Source organism: Myodes glareolus, chromosome 3 (genome assembly GCF_982192425.1).
Source record: "Myodes glareolus chromosome 3, mMyoGla1.1, whole genome shotgun sequence".
In the NCBI taxonomy this organism is placed as follows: domain Eukaryota; kingdom Metazoa; phylum Chordata; class Mammalia; order Rodentia; family Cricetidae; genus Myodes; species Myodes glareolus.
Window position 1 is genome coordinate 107,894,791 of NC_142028.1, and position 20,491 is coordinate 107,915,281.

A 20,491-nucleotide genomic window follows, 5' to 3' on the forward strand; every position below is an offset into this window, starting at 1 on the left:
CTAGTGTATGCTAGTGTAAGACAGAGGGTGTGTGGCCCCAGACCTGACTGTGCTTGTAGCATCTTTTCCTTGTCTTACCCATCCCAGTGGAAGGATCTTGATTTTCCTTGTGTCCATAGCTTCCTCCAGCAGTTCTTTTGCCTTTCATTCCTATCCCCAGCTCTGTCCAGCTCTTCTCTGAAAGCTACCTCTTTGGCAAAGATCTTTTCCTTCTGAGATCTCAAGCCCTTGGTTGGTGCTGTGAGTGTCCATTAATAAGTTATCTGTTTTGCATCACTTGTATGCCAATTTCTTATCTCCGCTAGGGCAACAAAACACAGGCAGATTCCTCTTCTAGCTCCATGCCACGCAGTGTGGCTGTGGACACGGACATCATGACACAGTTCTAAATCCTGGAGGCGCTCACAAGCCAGAGCAGGAAACTAGTTCCATCCATAAATGCCTTCATTTGGGTCCTGAAGGGGCCAAGGGTTGTGTTTTGGTTTCTCTTGTTATTTACCTCTCCTGAAGTCCAAGTGCATAGTAAGAGGCAGAACAAATATCTAGGGGTTGACTCTCCCGACACCTATCATTGTACCACTGCTGCTTCACTGGAGCTGCCAAAGTCAGACTCTGAAGAGAACCATTCACTTGGGAGGGAGATGGAGAAATCGAAATGGCAAATGTGGGACTTTTACCCCATCCTAGAGCAAAGCAGGTCTCCAGGGCTTGATAAATGAGGCAAACGGGTAAACAAAGCCAAAAGAGACTTGCGCTCTTGTGTGTGCATGCACGTATGTGTATTCTCTCTCTCTCTCTCTCTCTCTCTCTCTCTCTCTCTCACACACACACACACACACACACAAACAAACACATACTCTCTCCAATGAGAGAAGGGAATCAGACATATCACCATTATATCTGTTTCCTTTTAGATTTCCCTCACACTTGATAATATGAATGCCTTAGTTTCTTTCTCTATTGCTGCAATAAAATAGCCCCCCCCCAAAGCAATGTAAGGGTTAAAAGGCTTATTCTAGCTCGACTATCAAAACGTAGTCCATCATAGCAGGGAAGCCAAGGCAAGAGCTTGAACCAGCTGGTCACGCTGTGGCTGCAGCCGAAGAGAGCAAGCGGTGCAGGAACGCGACCGCTCAGCTCAAAGGAGGCAGGAACGCGACCGCTCAGCTCAGATTCTCCACCTTGTGCAGCCTAGAATCCCTTGCTTAAGGAACAGTTCTACCATGCAGGAAGATGGGTCTTTCCACATCAGCCAGAAGGATCGAGATGTCTCCAAAGGCATATCCGGAGGCCCTTCCAGAACCATAGCCCACACAGTTCTAGAGCCTGTCAGGTTGTCAACACCAACCATTGCAATGATGACCCCCTCAGATTCAGCGTACACTGTTACATCTAGCATGCCCAAGGCTTGTTCTTCCTTCAAACTTTTAATCTATGGAGGTCAATCAATTTTCCCTCCTGTTTAAGCTAGCCTCATTGGCGTATTTATCACTAGCAAGCGAATACAGACTGAGGTAATAGTACCAAAAAATCAAATCAAAATTACAGACATCCCTTCATTCACAAACAACTTGGAATTTTGATCTGCTGGTCTGTTTTTGGTTTTACATATGTTACAACATGTCTTGGTTAGAGTTCTATTGCTGTGAAGAGACACAATGACCACAGTAACGCCTATAAAGGAAACCATTTAATTGGGGCTGGCTTATAGTTCAGAGACTTAGTCTATTATTTTCATGGTGGGATGCATGATGGCATGTAGGCAGACATAATGCTGGAGAGGAAGCTGAGAGTTCTACCTCTGGATCTGCAGGCAACAGGAAGAGAGAGAAACACTGGGCCTGGTTTGAGCTTCTCAAACCTCAAAGCCCATCCCCCAGTGACATACTTCCCTCAACAAGGACACACCTCCTCATAGTGCCACTCCCAATGAGCATATGGGGGCCATTTTCATTCTAACTGCCACACAGCACATCATCAGGCTTGACAAGCAGGAAAGGATTTAAAAACAACTTTAGAATCTGAGTTGTTTACACCTGCCTATTGACACTTGGTGTGGGGCTCTGCTCAAGGACCACTCAGAGGGACCCAAGGCCTCCACTGTCTTGTAGAAATACCTTATGGAACACACGATCTTCTTGATTGTCAAGAGGGAGAAATGAACTCATCAGCGTCTCTCTTTAATGGAAGTGGGCTAGGAAATAAAGTCTTCCATAAGCCTGAAGTATAAGAAGACAGCATACCCCAATGTAGCATAGGGGCAAACATTTTTATGCTTACTTTTAATTGATTGATTGATTGATTGATTGTATATCTAATTTTGGGCTCATGGAGATCAGAGGACAACTTGTGGTAGACCACTCTGTCCTACTATGCAGAGCCTGCGGACTGAACTCAGTTCCTGAGGCTTGTTGTCCTTCCTCACAGAACAGTCTTCCTGCCCTATATGTGTTTTGCATTTTATATTTTATTTTGGGGACAGAGTCTTGTTACTTTGCTTTGGCTAGTCTCAAGCCTTAGTCTTAAGCAACTGTCCTACACTAGCCTCCCAACAGCTAAGATTCAGGTCTGTGTTACCATGTCTGACTTAAGCTTATAGTTTTAGAACATAATTCTGGTAAGAGCTATGATAGCAGATAAATGCACTAAGCACTTATATATACCATTGTGTAAAGGGGAAATCATGAGCCATGTTTCACCAGAAGAAGTTAAGAGAGCCCTGCCCAGCAATATTATGGGCAGACATTCCAAATAGATCACTTGACTTACTTTTTACCACATCTATTATGTCGTGATTACCCCTATTGTCTGCAGGAAGCAATTAAATTTAGTCATCTTAAATGATTTGCTAGGATTCACGAGGAAGGGGAGCTGAGGCTCTGTTTGGATTTACATTAGAACCTAGCTACTTTCTGCTATATTGTACCTTAATGAGAAGTATCCCTTGTGAAACATTGACCTGGAGTCAGTAAGCCAGGTAAAATTCCAGTGAATTTTGAAATGATGTGCTGGCCAGATGTGGTGTCAGTAGCATCTAATACTAGCACTCAAAAGGCAGAGGCAGGGTGATTTCTATGAGTTTGAGGTCAGTCTGACCTACAAAGAGAGTTTCAGGTCAGCCAGGGCTACACAGTGAGACCATGTTTCAAAACCAAACCAAACTAAACCCAACAGCCTCCAGCCCCTTGCAAACAACCTAAACAAAGCACTATGCGGTGGTACTAGAAAGTCCCTGGACAGATGGAGAACAGAGGTGTTACAGGTGAGATCACGGGGTTCAGTCAGTGATCAAATGTGGGCGTGACATGACTCCAAGTTTCCTTAGACGGGGAGAAGTGTGAGCGCCAAGCTAAATGCAGACATGATGAATGTCTGGAAGATGGGACCACAGGTTAGCAGGTAGGGCGTGTCGCTGGTTGGAGCTGTCTCCTTGAGAAGTCTATGCAAAGATGACTGTGTGCCAGGGTGGTGGACAAAATTAGCCAGGGAGAAAATGACACAGAATGAGAAAAGGCTCAAGGCAACTTGTATGGGGGCAGGGTTGGAGAAGGTTTGGCGGGGAGGAAGAGCAAGAGGAATGAGCCCAGGACAGAGTGCAGCATAACTTCTCTGTCTCCATGGCAATGAAGTCTTCAGAGACAACAACTTTCTCTTTGTGAGTGAGTGGTCATGCCTCCAGGTTACGGCAAGTCTAGCGGGGTTTGCCTTTGGCCGTCTGTGGGATGGATGAGTCTGGTGATCCAGAATCTGATGGATGAGTCTGGTCCTTCATTGCCTTTAAAAATAGGCATTAAAGAGCTGGGGATGTAGTTTAGTGGTGGAGTACTTGCCTAGCGTGGATTTTATCACTCGCACTGACAAGAGAAAACAAAATGGAAGCAAGAAATTATTTGGACATATATGAAAGAGGGTTAAAATGAGAAAAAGTCAAGAGAGAGCATTTTCATAAGAGGAAAGCAGGATATTAAGATGAAAAGATTAAAGGTGTTGGAAAAGGTGAATGTAAAACATTAGAGAAAACGTGTCACGAGGAGGGAGACGACAGTTGCGTGACTGCTTCAGAGCCAGGGTTGGGAGGATCCTGAGGGTTCAGAGCTATCATCTGGATAAAAACCCTAACTTCCTTTTTCTTGTTTTACCTTGTTAATGTTAAATCTTTAGGGCAGGCGATGTAGCCCAGTGGTGGAATGCTTAACTAGCATGCAGCAAGACCCTGGGTTTCATCTTTAGCATAATAAGACAAAAACACCAATCCAAATAACCTTTGGAATTAGGGGTGTGCTTAGCCTGCTGCACTTCCTAGGTTAATTCCCGAGACCAAAAACAAAACAAAAAAGCTTTACACAAATTAAACTTAGCAGTTTTATCTGAGCAAAGGGGAACTCACGAGTCATGTGTCTCCCAGAACCAGAGAGCACCACCTAACAAGAGGAGCAAGCAGCTCTTGACAGAAAGAGGAAGTGATGTACAGACACATTTCAACTGATGTGCGTACGAACATGGGCTGATGTTGGTAGCTGTTGCTTCTCACTATGTACAATGGCAGCTTTTATCCAACTCCAGCGTTCATTGCTAATGCTCTGAGAAGTCTGGCTTAGCTAAATCAAAGCTGTGCCTTTCAAGTGCCCTTGGTCTGTTAGCATTAATCTGTCAGTAAGTGTTACAGATTGGATTTGAAATTCCTGGATGTAGCAACACCCAGAAGCAGCTTTGAAAAGTGCACTGAAAGCGTCTCTCACCTTGCCCATGTGTTCACTCACGGCGGCTTTATAATTTGATGGGTTACTGGGAGGTGATGGAAGCTGAGCTGCGGAGACCTGGGTGAAGAGAGCGGGTGACTGCGGACATGCCCTTGGGAACTGGACTGTGTTTTGTCCTCAGTCCCTTCCTGGCTTTACTTTTCTGCCTCAAGGCTAAGACGAGGCAGACAGTTTTAGTTCTTCCGGAGCTGCACATAGTAAGGACTTGTTTTTATGTAGACTGGGAAACCCCACTGACAAAGAAAGAGGACTTATTCTAGTTTGTGACTGTTTAAGTCTTTCCTCATTTGAGCCCCAGGGACTGAGAGCGGAGCCCATGCACTCTACCACTGAGTCAGTGACAACGGGCTGACAATAAATTTCTCTTCCCTAAATTGCTTCTCTCACGTGTACCAGACCTCTTCTTCAAGCCACCAATCAGCTTACAAATCATGACATGGAGACTTATTATTAGTCTTGAATGCTCAGGCTAGCTTAGCATCGTTTCTGATTAGCTCTTTTAACTTAAATTAATCTATTTCTCTTTATCTACATTTTGCCTCAGGGCTTTTTACTTTTCTTTCCTTCTGTGTATCTCACGTTCACTGCTTCTCATGTCTGGCTGGCTGGTGGGTGCCTGGATCCTTGTCCCAGGCATGTCCTCCTCTTTCTCCTCATTTGTGCTTTCTTCTCTTTCTTCTCTCATGTTCTTTTTCTCATGCCTAGATTTCTCTTCCTATTTATTCTCTCTTCCCACCCATCCTGTTTATCTCTCTCCTGCCTACCTATGGGCTGTCCAGCTTTTTATTAGACCAATCAGGTACCTTAGGCAAGCAAGGTAAAACAAATTCAACATGGTCTTATATCGTTAAACACATGCAGCATAAACAAATGTAACACACCTTTACACAGCTAAAGTAATATTCTGAAACATAAGCAAATGCTAATACACGTTTGTCCAGTTAACATTCTACAACACACAGGTACTTGGCATAGCGACAGAGAGCTAATGATAGCATTTAAATAGACTGGTACTTCAGTTGATCAGGCCTCTGGTGGGTGCTGAGAATTGTAGGAATCATGGCCTGGGGCAGGGGCTGGGGAGCAGCTCGGGAAGTGTGCATTTATGATATTGCCTCTCTGCCAGCTGCCTGAGGAGAAACCAGGAAGGGGCTTCACGCTGCCAAGTCTCTGGTAACTTGTGGTGACTTATGTTCTAAGTATTCTTTGTCACTCTCAATGTTTTAGTCCTAATTTTTCTTTTCCTTAAAGAATACTTCTTAAATTGTAAGATACAAAGCATACCTCTGTCTCATGTGTTCCATTTTTATTACATTTTGCTTGCCTTTGTATATAGCACGAATAATAAAAACCCAGAGACAGATACTAGTGTTTAACCTGAAGATTAGAAAAGCAAAGCAGCCAAGTCGCTGGAGAGCTCTTACCTCTAAGAAATCCTCAGACTGAAAGAGAGCGAGTTCCTGCCTCATCCCACTTTATATTCCCCTCTAGTGCTGGGATTAAAGGCATGTGGCTCCCTAGTGCTGGGATTAAAGGCATGTGGCTCCCTAGTGTTGGGATTAAAGGCATGTGACTCCCTAGTGTTGGGATTAAAGGCATGTGACTCCCTAGTGCTGGGATTAAAGGTGTGTGACACCATTGCCTGGCCTCTAGTGACTTAGTTTTACCTTCTAGTTTTCAGGCAAGTTTTATTTATAAAATACGAACAAAATATCACTATCATTGCATATGTGTGTATGTGTGAGGGCATGTACGTGCCAGGTACACCCGTGGAAATCAGGGAACAATTGTGGAGTCAGTTCTGTGTTTCACCTCTGGGTCCCTGGGGATTGAATTCAGGTCATTCACCTTGGCAGCAAGTACCTTACCTGATGAGCCGATGTTCAAGCCCCTCCGCCCCCAATATCTTGTTCATTCTTATGTCAATAGGTCCAGCATGGCGTTGTGCTCACAGTAGGCTACATTAGAGGGTTGAATGGCTGGCTAAACCAGGAAGACAGACCCAAAAGAAACTTCTCAGGGTTTTCAATGTAGACAGGGTAGGGAGATCAGACATTGTAGATACAGACCTTTCAATAATATAATACAGCAGAAGCTTGACAAAGAGGGTGGGCTGGAGAGATGGTTGTATCAGTGGTTAGGAGTGTTTGATGCTCTTCCAAAGGATGAGCTGGGCTCCCTGCACTCATGGTGGGCAGCTCACAACTGCCTTTTACTCCAGCTCTAGGGGACCCAGCACACTTTTCTGGCCTCTTTGGGCACCCATAAGGCCATAGCATGCACACACATAAAACCATGCACATCTGCCAAGAAGTAAAAGCTAAATCTATAAACTATTTTAGCATAGGCCTTACTGCCGTGGGCTACAAAATCATGTGTCAGACATTCATAGAAAAGAGGATTGGAGTGAATTTGCTATTAAATTAGTAATTTCCATGCTCTCTTCTGGCCTGAGGTGCATACATGCACATACATGTGGGAGTCCCTACAGGGTTGGGCATGCAGCTCATGGGTGGGGTGTTAGCTAAGGACATGCAAGGCTCTAGTTTGATTCTCCAGCACCTGGAAGTTTTTTATGGTGAGCGCGTAACTCTGGGTGTCTGCTTCAGGGCGAGTATTTTACTAGAGGAGTCTAAAGAGTCTGTCCATCTGTTTCCATGAGGTAGAAAAGCAAAAAATAAAATTTCTTTAAACTCGATTTTCTTCCTGTTTAGTCTCTGAAGTTGAACATTGCACCTCTAGAACCATTATTTTTGGTTTAAAATAACACCAACAAAACCCTCTGACTTTTTAAAGTTTCTGCAGTTATGAGTCTGGCTCAGAAATGGTTCTCTCATGAGCTTGTCGTTACGCTTTTGGCTCCAGTTCTTGACATCTTCAGGCCTGACGGGTCGCTGGTGTAGCTCTTGGCAGGCAGCTTCAGTTTCCACTGGTGCTGGCTGGGAGCCGTTTTCACCGCGTTAGTTAGCATCTCTGTGGGCTGCCTGAGTGATCTAGCAACATGGCAGCTAGCTTCCTGCAGCATGAGAGAGCTAGAGCAAGTGAATCAAGGTGTACATGTGCATGCTTGTGTGCGTGTGTGCAAGGGGGGGGAGAGACAGAGAGAACTTTCCTACAACTGCTATCAGGAACAATGAACCATCAGTTCCGTCCTTTCCCTGTGAGTGTGTGTGGTGTTGGGGACTGTATCCAGGTCTCAGGCAATGCTGTACAAGTGATGTGCCACCGAGCCACCTCCTTAGCCTTTTCTGTATTTAAACAGGTGGGAGTGTCATTGCTGTGTACATGACTTTTTCTTTTTTGAGACAGGGTTTAGCCCTGGCTGTCCCAGAGCTCACTCTGTAGCCCAGGCTGGCCTTGAACTCAGAGATCTGCCTGTCTCTGCCTCCCAAATGCTGGGATTAAATGCATGTGCTACTATCGCCCGGCTTGTACGTGACATTTTGAAGCATGTAAAAAACCAAATGTAGCTAATTGACCTATGCGTTGCTTTACATAGTTATTTGTATGGTAACAATGAGAACACTTAAAGTATTCTCGGCATTTTTCAGGAGTAGGTATACTGTTAACTACAGCCAACACATTGACGGAAGGTCCCTTACCTGTTCCTGACTGGAATTTTACATCCTTTGGTCAACATCTCCATCTCCCTCGTCTACAGCCACACCAGAGCCTACTGTCTACCATACTAACGGTTTGACCAGCCAGATGTTTGTAGGTGTGACTCCACTGTTTTATCTGTGCTGAGAGCGAAGGAGCCCAAGGCAAGGATGACATACCGCAGGTATACGACAGCTGAGGATATATAGTGAGACACTATTTCAAAAAACAAAAACCCAAACCCACACGCTGTAAGTATTTAGCTCGCCATTGGGCATCAGTAAAGAAAGGAACCACACCTGCCTGCACATTGCCATGCGACCCATCATGATGGCCTGAACCATCTGAAACTTAAGTGAGCCACCCCAATTAAATTTTTTTTTTAAATAAGAGTTGCAGCCAGGCGGTGGTGGCACATGCCTTTAATCCCAGCACTTGGGAGGCAGAGGCAGTTGGATCTCTGTGAGTTCGAGGCCAGCCTGGTCTACAAGAGCTAGTTCCAGGACAGGCTCCAAAGCCACAGAGAAACCCTGTCCAAAATAAAAAAAAAAATGAAAAAAATGAAAAAAAAAGAGAGAGAGAGAGAGTTTCTGTGGTCATGGTGTCTCTTAAAAACTCTAACTAAGATAGAAGCTGGTACCAAGGACTGAGATATTGCTGTGACAAGCCTGACCAAGTTTTTGTTTAAAGGAATTTGGACTTTGGTACTTGGGGCTATGGAAGCAGTAGAATACCTTAAACTCTGCTTAATGGGCCATACTAGTCGGAGTATGGAAGACAGAGGTGCTAAGAGTTATTTGAACTGTGGGGCACTCACTCAAGAGGTTACAGAGAAGAATTTTAGTATGTTGCATAGAGATCATTCTTATGATATTTTGGTGAAAAAAAAAGGTTGTTTCTTGCCTTTGTCTGAAGAGTCTGCTTGAGGCTAAAGTGAAGAGTCTTGGATTAATTCCATTGGCAGAGAAAAAAAAATCACAAAACGGCCTAGTATAGACTCTGTTTTGTGGTTACTAGTGTTAACTCTATTGAAGATATATAATGAAAGGGAGCAAGGTGAGCAAGGAAACATATTTGAGGAGAAAAAGAGCATCAGAAAGTGGAATGGAGCTAAATCCCCTGTTCAAGGAGATAAACAGATTAAGACAATGGAATGTAGGGAATGGTGACCTCAGCGCCCGATCCCACCCAGCTAAATTTCCTATTTGTGAAAAGAAATTAAAGAAAAGCTTAGAGCTGGGTGTGGTGGTGCATGGCCCTAATCCCAGCACTGGGAAGGCAGAGGCTGTGGGAATCTCTGAATTTGAGGCCAGCATAGCCTACAGAGCAAATTTCAGTACAGCCAAGCTTAGGCAGGAAAAGACAGAAACCTATTGAAGATAATTGAACAAGGAGGCCATGTTCCAGCCCCCGTCAGCAGCGGAATGCAATGGCTAAGATAAACTTTACATAGCAATTTTCTTTTTTGCACTGGAGATCAATCTAGGACCTTGTGTACATGTTAGGTAAATGCTCTATTTTTTCTCGCTTTTCAATTTTAAAAATGATATCCATTATAAAATAATGTAGACTATAGAGGAATTCACGAAGAAGAAAGTAAAATCCACTCTAAATACCACTGTTTGGAGCAACCTACTGTTACTATTTTGGTAAAAATGACTTCAAATGCTTCTTTTGACATCTGTAAGCACGCACATAGTTTTACATACATGTAAAATGCTGAAGTCTGAACATGAGATGTTCTAAACAGACTTACATGTTGAATGCCTGGTCCTTAGCTAGTGGCGATATTTGTGGGGACTTTGTGGGGGATGAGGCCCAGGTGGAGAAGCGGGTGGGAGGGAGTGTGTCCTTGAGGATTATTCCCACCCTCCCCTCCCTCCTTTCTGCCACTCTAGCCTGAGGTAAACAGCCTCCTCCTCCACCTGGCTCTGCTGCCAGGATGTTCTGGCTCACCATGGGCCCAGAACCAACAGAACCAACGGAGCCCATGAATATGGACTAATAGCTCTGAAACCACGACCCACAGTAAGTCACTCTTCCCCTTACGTTGCTATGTGCGTCAGCTATTCTGCCACACAGATGAGAAGAGTGACCAAGTCAGAAAGATTCAATGGCAACTATATTATTTCTTCATGTAAATTATAATTCACAGTTTTCAGAAATTATATTATATTCAGTTAATTAAAACATGATTCTAGGGTAAACATGCTGTAAATGAATGCTTAAAATGTAACTAATAAAGAAGGGTGTGGAGAGATGGCTCAGCAGTTAAGAGCCCTTGCTGTTGTCACAGAGGAGTTGAGTTTGGGTCCCAGCACCCACATGATGGCTCACACTGTCTATACTTCCAGTTCCAGAGGATCTGACACCCTCTTCTGACCTCCATGGGCACTAGGCATGTACATAGTTCATGTAAACTCATGCAAGCACACACTCACACATATAAAAATAAGGAATAAATAAATTCAAATAAAAACTAATACAGGAACCAGCAAGATAGTAATGCTAGTTGAAAGAAGCATAGGGGAGACCCAAGTGCCCACGTCCAATGTCATCTACATGTAAGAATATTTAAAGCCTGAATTCCCAGATGTGGTGTTCGAAGAGTTTGTGATTTGGGTAGATTGCTGCCCTCAATAAGGCTCTAACAATGCAGACCTCAATAACAATAATAACTCTTTCAACAAAGCATTTAAGAAAATTTAACTTTGTTTTAAATTATGTGTATTTGTGTAGATCTGTATGTGGGTGAGTGCAGGTGCCTGTGGAGGCCAGAGAGGGCGCTAGCTCACCTGGAGCCATCCAGCATGGCTGCTGGGATCTGAACTCAGGTCTTGACAAGAACAGCAAGCACGCTTAACCACCGAGTCATCTCTCTAGCCACTTAAAGAGCACTTTCTCAGATTTTTAAATCATTGCTTGTCTGACAATTCTGAAATATTTTAAAAACAACACTGTAAGGAAACTTTTGAGGCATGGCAGGCTGCCACTCTAAGCACACCACTTTGGAACTAAAGAAAATTCAAAACAAGCACAAATCAGAAACAGTTTTCACTCTCCCTCAAGACATAGACTTATAAAGGCTCCCCCCCCCCCCACCCAGGAAGGGCAGAGAGTAAATGCTGGAGATGAAGCAGACCCTCAGCCCAGAGCTGGCACAAACTGTGTTACTTAGCTCTTATAGTACATAGGTTTCCCTAGACTTTCAGTCTTTGTCTTGTCACTTCTTTGAGTATCTCTCACAGCCCAGTCATGGTGACACATGGTGATGAGTCCAGCAGTGGGAGGCAGATGTGGGCATGTCTCTGAGAAATGGAGGCCAGGTGGTCTCTTAGTGTGAAGATGTGTCGGGGTCCAGCCCCGATATAAAACATTTCTCATACCAGCGTGAAGGTGTGGGAATGAAGACACAGTTCACACGACAGTATGGGGAGGGAGTTTCAGTGATCATTTAAATCCTGAAATCACCCGCCTTTATTTTTCAAACAGCTTTTATATCTTCCATAGGTGACCGCATAATTTACAATAGAAAGAGCAGAACTACATTAGCACATTCTGACGTCAGTTGAGGTGACTTTGCTTCAAAAGAGCCAGGCGATCCCCTCCTGCGTGGAAGGTGCAAATTGTGCCTTATAAGTCACTCAGATTCTCTGACTACCAGACAATGTGGAATATGGGCCTTTGGCCCCCACAAAGATGTGTCACTCATTTTGATTTAATAAAGAGCTGAATGGCCAATAGTTAGGCAGGATTTCCAGACACAGATGCTGGGAAGAAGAAGGGTGGAGTCTTGAGGTGATGCCAGGGACAGAACAAACAGCATGGGCTTTACAAAGTAAAGGTAATTGAGCCATGTGAAAGAATATAGATTAAAAGATATGGGTTAGTTTAAGTTATAAGAACTAGTTAGAAACAAGCCCAAGATATTGGTCAAGTTTTCATAATAAATCAGAAGGATCCATGTAGTTATTTGGGAGCTGGCAGCGGGACAGAAAAAGTTCAATTACACTGGTCTATACAGAGAGGCACTGTCTCAAAGTAAATAAAAATAGGGGCTAGAGGGATGGCTCAGAGGTTAAGAACACTGGCTTCTCTTCCAGAGGTCCTGAGTTCAATTCCCAGCCCCCACATGTTGGCTCACAACCATCTGTAATGCTCTCTTTTGGTGTGTAGTTGGACATGCAGGTAGAACACTGTATACATAAAAAATAAATACAATCTTAAATAAATAAATAAAAAACAGGAATCTTATTCTGGAGCTGTTGATGCACTCAGTTGTAATGTGTCAGCTTAGCCTGTGTAAGGCCCTGGCTTTGATCTCCATTACTTCAGTATCAATAAACTATCATTCTTTCTTTACCTTTCTTTTCTGTCTAAACCAAGGTCCTCACCAACCCTTTGAGTTGCCCATCATTGAGTGTTGTCTTGTTTATATAGTGCATGCACATGGCTGCAAATGTCTGTTTGTTTCTCTCTTCTTTACCTGCTAGGATGAGCAGATGGAGCAGGAAAACTTCCCTGCCACAAACATACTGAAGGGTGGGACGGAGGAGGGATCAGGGCCTCACCATGTACCTTGGCTGGCCTGGAACTTGCAGAGATATCTGTTGTGGACTATTTATTTAACCAGGCAAAGATGTGTTACATTTGTTCATGCTGCGTGTGTTAACTCTGTAAAAAGATGTGCTGCATTCGCATTAATTAAATAAAATTAACCTGAGCTCAGAGAGGCGGGGCTAGCAACTGGTTGACCAGAAGTGCCAGAGAGGAGCTTAGTGTGAGTTTTTTTAGTTGGAGGGGTGTGTGTGTGGAAGGAGTGGCCTCCAGGAAGTCGGCAAAGAGAAAGCCGCTTTCTGTTCTAATTCTTTAAGCTTGTAGCTTTTCACCCTACCCTTTGAATCTTGCGTTTTATTAGAACTATAGAGACTTAGTTAAAACTACCTTTGGTGACAGCAACAGAGCCACTATCTGGGGAGGGGGGGAGACAGAATTTCTCCCAGGCTATGGCCACAACTGCCAGGCCACTAGGGGTTTAAAGTTTGTCCCCTGTAACAGGTAAAACAACAGATTTCCCTGTCTTTGCCTCTTGAGCTTAGATTGCAGGCCTGTGTCACCATACCCAGCCCCGCCCTGTATTTCTTACTTGTATGTTTGCTTGTGTATTTGCTTATCTCTAAGAGGCGAGATTTCAAAGAGGTATTATTGGGTCAAAGGCATATGCAATGTTATTTTTGATTCTCGATGTCAACTGTTTGCCTCAGAGATGCTATCTCATTTTCTGTTTCCCACCTAACAAAGAGGGAAGAGAAAACAGGGTGTGAGGAACCCACGGGCGGTGGGTAGGAAGACAGCCTCTAAGGACTTTGATTTGACTTTTTCACATTCTCGGAAGAGCATGCCATTAAAACAGAAGTTAACTAGCTGACTTGGCCGGACTCACAGTAACTGCTCTTTGCCCTGCTCTCTAGCACTTTGCTTCTTTTAACCTCGGCTAAGCAGCTGGGAGTTGGCCTCACGTGGCTGGGATGAACCAGAGGCTGGTGCCAGATTCCACCCCCTCATTACCTTTACCCTTTTCTAGATTTATCTCCAGTCTCCACCTGCCGTGCTCACCCTGGACTCTGGCTCCTTTGAACTAGTGAAGTTCCTGTGTTGGACCCGATTTCAAGCTAAACCCCTCCCCCACTCACTCACTGTAGGACTTCCTTTCGGGGAGCCATTTATGGTGACTTCAGGTGCTCGCTCCCCCCTCCATCTCCTTTCCTTCTAGTCCTAAGTCTGCAGTTGGGAGCTGCGGGAAGATCTGTCTCTCACAAGGACCTTAGGTGTGACAGGCAATGCAGTGCCAATACCTTTAGCCTGCTCTCTTTTCCTTGGCTCCTGTCTGGGTCTACCATATTATCAGTAATGGTTTGTTGTTTTATTTTCTGATAGGGTCTCCCTGTGCAGCCCATTCTGACCTTGAACTTCTGATCCTCCTGTCTCAGCCTCCTAAATGTTCAGTTACAGGAATGCTACCTTACCTGGCATTTCTTTCTCCCACAGAGGCATGTAAACTTCGTGAGGACTGAGCGTTTTCCCCGATTTGTTCATCACTGTGTCCCCAGTGCTCAGAACACTTGGCACAGAGTGACAAGGATGATCTAAAAGTAGCTCTGAGAGGACTGACTGGAAATGTCTAAAATCCCAGCACTAGGGGTCAACATGCCAGCCTGCGCTCAGAAAGCCAACCAAACAATCAAAACAAAACATACGTATTTAAGTATTAGCATGAGCTGGTCAGTGGTTGTGGTGCATGCCTTTAATCCCAGCACTTGGGAGGCAGAGGCAGGCAGATACCTGACTTTGAGGCCAGTCTGGTCTACAGAGAGAATTCCAGGACAGCCAGGGCTACACAGAGAAACCTTGTTTTGAAAATAAGTAAATAAATAAATAAATGATAAAAAGAAAAAGAACCAGCGTGATGCCTGGCAATTGGAAACACCCATGGACATCAACACATTCGTAACAGTGACTTGAACTGAGTGTCAGCTCCTCCTAACACTGCTAATGAACTAAGCCCTCTCTTTCCAGCTGTTAGCAAGTGTGTTTTGAAAGCACAGAGGCCCCGTGAGGCCCCTATATGAGTATGACTGAATCTGAACAGAAAACAGTTGTCTTTCTGGAAATATAGGACTACAGCTATTTCTACAATTCCTTCTCAGGGAGGGACATGAGCAATGCCTACCCCATCTCCTAAGGTCCCAATTACAAACCACTGCATGATCCCACCGAAGTTCGTCTTGGGGAACCAATGAGTATATTGGGCTTCCTTATAGAGCCTAGGTGAGGGGTTACTTAAAGGGGTGTGGACGCTCCTCCCCAACAGGTCACACCTGGAAAGCCTTTCCCTCAGTAACTATTTCAGGGATTATGCATACTATAGCGTGCATTAATGTTTTGTAGTTAATGAATAATTTTCTATTGTATGAACATATTACATTTTTAATCCACTCAGCCATTGAATCCAACTCAACATTGGGTTGGTTCCACGGTTTTAAATGGGGCTGCTGAGGACATTCGTGTTTGCTTGAGCACCTGGCTTCAGTTCTTTGGGTTCTGTGCCTAGGAGGAAGTTACCGACTCACAGAAAGCCTGCGCTTTGCTTGTTGAAGGACTGCCCACCTGTTTCCCACAGCGCCTACATGGTTTTGCATTCCTACCAACAATTTTCCTGTGCCCTTACCAATGCTTTATTCCCTTTTAGCTAAACTTAGTGGTTCTTGTGGGTGTGAAATGCTACTTTATTGTAGCTTTAAGTTCTCTAATGACTAATAATGTAGACTATTTTTCCCCCATATTCTTGTTAGCTATTTATATAGCATGTTTGGAGAATTATCAATTCAAATCTCTTCCCACTTTTAAACTGGAGGCTCTAGCTAGGGAGTGATAACTCTCTCTCTCTCTCTCAAATATATATATATATAAAGCCAAAAATGTAAGTCCTCCAACTTTTTAAAAAATATTTGTTTTGGTTGTTCAGGTTCCTTTTTGATTGAATATGAACTTTAGTCAGCCTTTCCAATTCTACAAAAGAAATAATTGAGATTTTTGTAGGGATTATGCTGAATCTGTAGATTACTGTGCACGAGACCTAAAACCTTAATGTGCGGAGTCTTCTAAATCATAAAAAACAAGTCTGCCTTTCTATTTATGTAGAGCCTTAAAGATTAATTTCACTAACTTTTTGTAGTTTTTAGGGTACAAATCTTCCACCTTCTTGTTAATTTTATTACATAACTAGCTTCTCCTTTTCGGTTGTTACAATATAATTATTTTCATAACTTCCTTTCCGATTGGTCATTCTGAACATACAGCGCTCTTGAGCTAGAGAGTAGCTCAGCGGTTAAGAGCGGAGGACTCGGGTTTGGCTCCCACAGCCGTTCCTTTTGCTTTACAAGCTTTTCTCATAGGTGTATTTCAAAACTCATAACCTTTTCTTTTTTGTTTTGTTTTGTTTTTTGAGATAGGGTTTCATTGATTAGTTCTGGCTGTCCTTTATAGACAAGGCTGGCCTTGAACTCACAGTGATCTGCTTGTCTCTGCCTTGGCCTGTGCCACCACCGCCTGGCTCAAAGTTGTAACATACTTATCGGTTTATCAAGGGTCTTTTTTTTTTCTTGTCACAATTCTTAATTCCAGTCCCAAAGGGTCTAACACCCTCTCTAGCCTCCTCAGGCACTGGACACACACACACAACATACAGACATATATGCATGCAGGGAACACACACACTACAGTTTTTCGAAACCCTAATTTTTCTGTGTTGATCTTACATCTTATAATTTTACTGAATTTGATTATTAGCTGTCTAGATTTTTTGTGGCTTCTTTGGTTTTCTCCATGGCTGCTGTGCCATCTATGGTTCTTTTCTGATTTGTGTGCCCTTATGTTTTCTTTTATTGCCCTGGCTAGGATTTCTGGTACAATATTGAGCAGAGATGGTGAAAGAGAACATCCTGTCTTGTTCTTGACGTTAAGAGAAAGCATTTCAGTCTTTTGGCATTAAGGTTGGTAATGTCCCTGCCTGCAGACGAGAAGATAGTTTAAAAGAGACACTTCAGATATCAGATCATTGAAGCACTGGATCCCAACGACTTGAGTTTTCTCTGGGAATCTCATCTGGGGAAAAGAAAATGCTGAAGTCCTGGTGCCAGTCCAAGGAGGGACTCTCCTCCCTGACAGACGTCTCAAGTTCCTGACAGCTTGTTGGAGCAGAGGCAATGGTCAGTAGATGGTGGGTGGAACACATGTGTCCAGGACTGCCCAGCTGGGGACACCTCTGCTCTTCTACTTAAACCCAGACCTCATACCAGTGTCCTGACGATGGACGTGTCGTGGGGCTGTCATGGGAGCTCTTTATTTGTTCCCTTTTCTAATATGACCACATTGAGTAAACCTCCTTTCTCTGTTTTTCACTATTATTTATGTGTCTTTTCCATCGTCATGTTTAGGATGGGTGGTCCAGACTAGTTTGTTGAGATAACCATGTCTGGACTTGTACCCTAAAAGATTCAGTCACAATTCTAATGATTGTCTTTTCATATATGGCCTTGATACTGTTGAATATGGTTTTTTCGACTCATAGTTTAGTGAATGTTTTACTCCTGTTCTCATCACCCTGCCTCCACTTCCTGTCTGGTTGACCCACCTATGCTTCCTGCCTGGTCAATCAGCATTTATTTAAAACATGACTGACAGAATACAGACAATTTTCCCACACCAAATAAAAATATTTATTTTCTACATAAAGGATTACTGAGCTGAAGATAATAAAAGAAAAAGCAGAACTCTTCTCCCTGTTGGCCTAGAAACAAGGATTCACAGTATCCAAGAGCCTTTTTGTCTCTTCCTCCTTCTTTGTCCTACCTGATGCCTAAACCTAAATCCTGCTTTGCGGTGTTTGCTCATCAGCTCAGACAGAAGGGCACCAGAGGATCTGCCAACAGCTGTATTGTTTGCCTTCCCACAGTGTCCCACCTCTGAAGTCTGGGACGACTCTTCCTGGGTCCTGTCACTTCTCTGATGTGTATCCTTTGTTGGAATGTACGCCATGTAAGACAGCCTTCCAGGTCACTGCCTTCAGTGACTTTTTTCCTGGGCGTGTGAATAACCTTGATGCTTTTCTCTCATCAGTCAATAGCCTTTTATTATAGGACTCTATCTCAGCTACAAGTTTATGATGGTGAAGGACAAATTATATCCCTCCCTGCGTAAGTCATTTTTCTTCCGACTTATAACACACCCATGGCAAGGCAATGTGTAAGAGAAAATGTTTAATTGGGCTTACAGTTTTAGAGGGTCAGAGTCCATGAAGGCAGAGCCGAGGCATGGAGGCAGGAACAGCTGAGAGCTCACATCTGCAACTGTAAGCAGGAGACAGAGAGAGAGTGCACCGGGGTTGGTGCAAGGCCTCTGAAACCTCAACCATAGCATCCCAACCTCAGTGACACACCTCCCCCAACAAGGCCACACCTCCTCATCCTTCCTAAACAGTTCACCAACTGGGAGTAAGCATTTCAACATATGAGTTTGGGGGGGGGGCCATGCAAACCTCCACACCCCCTCCAGTCAGAAGGTATGAACTTGAGTTTTTTGTTTTTTGTTTTTGTTTTTTGTATGTGAACTTTTCTTTTGACTGTGATAGCAGGGTAAATGCCCATTTTCCTTTTCACCATAATTTTTGATTATTTAAAAATGCAACCAATATATCTTTTTTTGGATGTTGTTTTTGTTTTGAGTGATGGACTTACTTTGCAGATCAGGTTTGCCTTGAATTCACTAGGTAGCTCAGGCTGGATTCCTCTGCTTCTTGCCTAGAATTTCAGGCAAGTACTACTTTATCTGGCTTCCAAAATTGTCTTAAAGGTGTGTCTTATGATATTAATGTATGTTTTAACTTATAAATTGGTAGCTTTAATTTGCAAAAACAAAACAAAATAAAACAAGTTTTGTCTGTCACATATAGGCCACATACAATAAAACAGAATAAAATGAAATAAATAAAAAATAAAAATTAGCAAATAACTCTTTGAAAGCCATTGCTAAGGTGTTCTCTGGCTTGCTGACCCATGCATAGGTAAAAACCTGTTCCTGACTTCTGAGCTTGCCAGGAAGTTTATCTTAGTGGGCACTCCAGTTGAGATAGGGAAAGATTTTACAAAACAGCCCGGTGTGGTTGGTTGCTCACACTTGGAAAGCACTGGGGAGTCAGGAGGAGGCAGATATCTGTGACTTGGAGGCGATTGTGGGCTACCTAGTAAAACCTGTGAGACTTTATCTCAAAACAAAACAAATCTACAGTCCAATGACTCAGGGCAAATAACCTAGAATGGCCTACAGATGCCCATGTAATAACAACACATTCATCAAGTGGTTTATCAGTTTAAGAGGATCACATTTGTTTACTGTCTCACAAAGTTTTTCAGGCATAATAGCTAAGAATGAACTAAGTGAGGGACCAGAGAGATGTCGGTGAGCAAAGGTGTTTGCTGCACAAGTCTGATGACCCGAGTTCTATCCCAGAATCCACGTAAAGGCAGAAGGAGAGACCTGACTCTGCAAAGGTGTCCTCTACCGCCCTCTACCGCCACATGCACAGCAAGGCACACAGGCCCATGCACTCACATTACACACACACACACACACACACACACACACACACACACACAGAGCAAACCAAAAAATAGCAAGTGAGAAGTAGTTGAGATAAAATTTGGTAGAACAACTTTCAGACATTGTGTTTTTCTAATCTCCAAAAGTTTGCCAGATCTCCCGGGTGGCCAGCACTGCTGCCAGTGACCGTGGTGTAAACTGCACCCGAGCTACCGCTGGGGGCGTGTCTGGATCCACCGCCCTATTGCAGCCAGGATCTGTGTCCACAGTGGCTCCTATTATCAATGAAGGCTGTGCAGGCGGCCAGGGGCGTGGGTTAACACCTGAGGCCATGGTCGTGCCCGAGGGTCATACTACCTTCAGGGCCATACAAATCAGGGTGTACAGCACCTGAGGCCACCGGGATGACAGCGCGGCTGCCCAGGGCCATGAAGACGTCCAGGCTCCGCTGCAGTCGCGAGCCGTTTCCGGGTCCATAGTCCTACTACAGCCAGGGACTGTGCTGGTGTCTGTGACTGCTACTATCTTCGAAGGCAGTGCAGAAACCTGGGCTCTGGGCTGAAACCTGAGGCCATGTTGGTGTCCAAGGGTCAAGCGGCCACCCTGGCCATGCAGATCTGAGTGCCCTGCGTAGCAACCCGGGGCTATGGGGACACCTGAGTCTGAGATACCGCCATGTCTGGGTCTGTGGCCCTGCTGCGGACAAGGTCTGTGTTGTTATCTATGGCTCATCAAAGACTGGGCGGATACCCATAATCTCGGCTGCCCTGTGGGCCATGCTGTGGTCTGAGGGCCATTTTGCAGCTGGGGTAATACCAATTTGAATGGCACGTGCAGCCACCTGGGGCCATGGTGGCATCGAGGCCTGGGATGCTGCCGAGGACCATGTCTGGGTCCACGGTTCTATGGCAACCTGACTCCATGGTGATGTCCATGGCCCATGCTGCCACCAAAGGCCACAAGAACCCTGGACG

General features: G+C 44.3%; 1 long non-coding RNA gene across 1 annotated transcript in view; it reads right to left on the bottom strand.

Annotated features, from left to right (window-relative positions):
* LOC125412312 (uncharacterized) overlaps positions 1–20,491 on the bottom strand; it is a 46,136-nt gene that overhangs the window by 22,115 nt on the left and 3,530 nt on the right. The window contains exon 2 of the long non-coding RNA XR_007235557.3: positions 18,193–18,268. This is a non-coding gene — a long non-coding RNA (uncharacterized LOC125412312). The remainder of the gene's footprint in view (positions 1–18,192; positions 18,269–20,491) is intronic.